A 3,989-nucleotide genomic window follows, 5' to 3' on the forward strand; every position below is an offset into this window, starting at 1 on the left:
CAGAAGTGGGATTCGAACCTACGCCTCCAGAGGAGACTGCGACCTGAACGCAGCGCCTTTGACGGCTCGGCCATCCTGACGTACTACATATGACTTTCGTGGAGGTTACAACTTTAGATAGTTGGGACGACACAAACGTTATACTCAACATAACACATATAGCAGCTGTTCAGCCATGGAAACACATACTCGTGGCGCCCACTTTCTGTGCTGACTTTGAAGTCAGCTGTGCAGTTAGTGAGTCAGGGGAGTGTTTGTGACTTTTACGCACAAGCGCACCTCAGCACTCAGACACCCCACTCTGTAACTTTGTGTGGTGTACAACTGAATTTCAGACAGCTCTTTAATACCACATAGTGATTGACAAGTGTTTGTAAAGGGAGAGGTCAAGGTTTGCTGCTTGATTTTATACACCTCTCACTGAAAACACAATTATAGCACAGTTTTGGTGTCCCAGAGAAGACGCTCTAATGTTTCACATCCCAATCAGCGGATAAAAAACTCAGGTCCCACCGAGATTTGAACTCGGATCACTGGATTCAGAGTCCAGAGTGCTAACCATTACACCATGGAACCCCTGTGAGAGTGCCTGAACTGCCTGATCATGGCAACCTGCAAAAAAGTATTCAGCCAATGGGTTCTTTTAAGGATACTGTCAATTGTGGAGAGGCTGATGCCATTTATGGCTCGAAAATGATGATCATGCTCAGTCAGTGAGTGAGCAGTGTTTGTGATTCATACGCACAAGTATAAGCTCTTTAGTAGCACATAGGAATTCACAATCATTTCTAAAGGCAGAGGTCAAGGTTAGCTGCTTGATTTTATACAGTTTTGACTGAAAACACAACTGTAGCACTATTTCTGTGAACCAGAGAAGACATGAAGTGTGGTTTCACCTCTAAAAACCAGGTCCCACTGAGATTTGAACTCAGATCACTGGATTCAAAGACCATGGAACCACTGCTCAAAAAGAAGGTGTGACTGCCAGATTGCAGCACTATGTCAACACCATACCGGACTGATATATATACATATATATATATTTATATATTGTTTTATATACTGTTGATTATAAGATGAAAAATCTATTTAAAAAAATAGAGAAATTATCCCAGTAAAATGCAACACAGTCCCTTCCCTGGCAATCTTTCACCATACACTCAAAGAAATGATGTAAAGAAACCATTTACTTTACCCTGAAATCCTGACTCATGCCTGTACTGAAGTTGTGGACAGTTCACTTCTAAAACAAAAAAACCCCTTTTTACATGACAGTCAAAGCTGTGATCATAAGATGCAAATATTAAACCCAAAGGTTACCTGAATGAATTTCCTAGTTTGAGTTTGTCTCCACCTGCTGGGCATCAGAAGTGTTTAGGATGGAGGATGTATTTGCAGCTGTCCTGCAGGTGGAGGTGGTGTAGGACAAGCAGAGCAGCAGGTTTGTGAGCGTGTTTAACGTCAATTAAAAATATAAATAAGGGCTGATGAGGTTGCTGTGTGAGGTAGAGACAGGTATAAGGGTGTATATAAAGATTGGGTCTCGCCGTATTGCTCAGGCTGCTCTACAGCATCTATTCACAGTTTTTACAGTGTACATCATTATAAAATCCACTACAGTTCAGGGATGAACGGTGCACAACTGTGATAAGCAAGTTGTGAGAAAGCTCGTGGTTCAACCAAATTTCAAGTGTATGTTGTGACAATATGAAGAAGAGCAAAGCTTGAATGTCAGAAGTGGGATTCGAACCCACGCCTCCAGAGGAGACTGCGACCTGAACGCAGCGCCTTTGACCGCTCGGCCATCCTGACGTCCACATGTCAACCTTGTGAAAGTTACAAGCTTGGATACCTGGGAAGACAAAATGTTATACTCAACATAACACATATAGCAGCTGTTCAGCCATGGAAACACATACTCGTGGTGCCCACTTTCTGTGCTGACTTTGAAGTCAGCTGTGCAGTTAGTGAGTCAGGGGAGTGTTTGTGACTTTTACGCACAATCGCACTTCAGCACTCGGCGACCCCACTGTGTTAAATGTTGTGGTGTGCAACTGAATTTCAGACAGCTCTTTAGTACCACATAGGGATTCACAAGTGTTTGTAATACTGTTAGATAATAATCACAAATTGTTACATTTGTGGAGCTGTGCCCATTTTCAGCCAAGCTGTAACACAGTATTTGATGAGATAAATAAATAGATAGATAGGTAGACGGGTAGATAGATAGATAGATAGATCTAGATAGAACATCTTTCCAGATAAAAATACCTTGGTTTTTTATACATCTTCCAGTCTGTGAAGTGAAACGTTGTGTGGAAAGTGGATGAATGTGAAAGTTTGGGATGAGGGTCAGAGAGGAGTAGCTAGGGTTTTGGCACCCCACTAGTTCTAACAGAGAGCGTGCATTGTTCTCTGACCTAAATTTCATGACATGGAACTGCAGAATAAAAAAAAGGTCAGAGTGAATTGGACGCAGCAGCAATGTATTCACTCTCCACCGCCCCACACAAATTGGTCAGACTATGACATCATCCAACTGTCAAAAAGTATTTTAAGACTAATTAGGAAAGTGCATTTTAGGAAAGATGTTAACCAATGAGCATATCTGATCTCATTTTCCTCATTTTTGCAGCTTTGGAGCAACTTTTCCAAAATATGCATTCACTGATTAGTTAATGATAAATGTTATGATATAGGAAAAGGCCAAGGAACACCAGAACCTCTTGTACTCACAAATGTGAAGCTGTATTTCAGAGCAATCACTGTATACACAGCATACTAGGACAAGGATGTAATAAATGAGGCAACATGCTTTCAGAGGCACAGTCAAGGTCACATTAAGGCCACACATTAGAAAGACTACAAGGAAATCTTTCTAAGTTTAAACAATTTCAAGCCCCGTATTTCCTCACCTGTTCGGCAGTACCCAGTTTTCCATTCACTTGACTTTCACCTGTCAATACACCTGCTCTCATTCCACTACAAACCAGCCACTCGGAATGTATTTCTGTCTACCACACATAAGTGTTTTCTTGTAAGACGTTTGGCAAGTCACAGTAAGAAAAACAAATGTGTCACTTTGACGGTCAAACCCCATTTAGTTGCTTTGGTTTTAGGGCCCTGTAAACCCCACTTTCATCTCAGCTGTTCTGCTTGGGTTCAAAACACTCTTAAGTATAATGTATAATAAACAGAAAAGAGACATTAAAATGCTCTTTTTGTCCAGCAGGCTCATCAGCATCTAAAACACATCTAGCGGCATCATCACATTCACGGGGGTGTCTTGTCAAGCCCCACTTGTCATTTCTCTGTGCCTGTTAGCTCATCTCGGTGCGTGGAGGAGGCGGTAGAGGGAAAATATAAATCCCACACTCCTTTTTATCACACTGACTCCATTCTTCACGGGCCTTGATGAGACAGGGGAGCAAACCTGGGTGGAGTCTGAAGATTTATGACTGCCAGAAGTGTGCTGGCCATTAGATCCCTGTGTCCTGCTAATGAACAATCACACTGAGAGGTACAGTATCTTTGGAGCTCATCGATCAAGAGTCATCTTCAGGGACGTGCAAGCTGTAGTCTGACAAGGTGGCACCAAAGGACAACAAGATTCATCTTTGTTTTCTACTCAGACTTGTACTCATGCTAGATCATGTGGTGTAGTGTCTCTGACGGAACACCACATGTTGTAAGTTTGTAGTTTTAGGTTTCACGTGTTTTTCTAAATCAGAGCCGAATTGCAACAGATTAACACAATAAAGTTGCAATTAATAAATCAGTTTAGGATGTGCCAGACTGATAGTAGCAGCAAAACTGGCCCTGCATAACTCTAACCACAAACCCCCCAACATGCAATCACACCATCGTTACTCCTTTTGCCCCCTTGGGTATTGATGTGCAGTCGGCAGCCTCAGCTGCTGGTGATGCAGAACCTTCCCTGTGTTGTCATCAGTGTTGTGGCGTCTCATGGGAGAGCAGAGATGAGTGCT

At 42.4% G+C, this 3,989-nt stretch overlaps 2 non-coding genes across 2 annotated transcripts; both read right to left on the reverse strand.

The window, feature by feature from the left end:
• Nucleotides 1-504: 504 nt before the first annotated feature.
• On the reverse strand, nucleotides 505-576 carry trnaq-cug. The gene has a single exon. It is a non-coding gene; the product is annotated as a tRNA-Gln (tRNA).
• A 1,153-nt stretch (nucleotides 577-1,729) lies between these two features.
• Nucleotides 1,730-1,812, reverse strand: trnal-cag. Its single transcript has one exon. It is a non-coding gene; the product is annotated as a tRNA-Leu (tRNA).
• Between the last annotated feature and the right edge of the window lie 2,177 nt (nucleotides 1,813-3,989).

This window comes from Simochromis diagramma, unplaced genomic scaffold, assembly GCF_900408965.1.
Source record: "Simochromis diagramma unplaced genomic scaffold, fSimDia1.1 OVJJ01000802.1, whole genome shotgun sequence".
NCBI lineage: Eukaryota > Metazoa > Chordata > Actinopteri > Cichliformes > Cichlidae > Simochromis > Simochromis diagramma.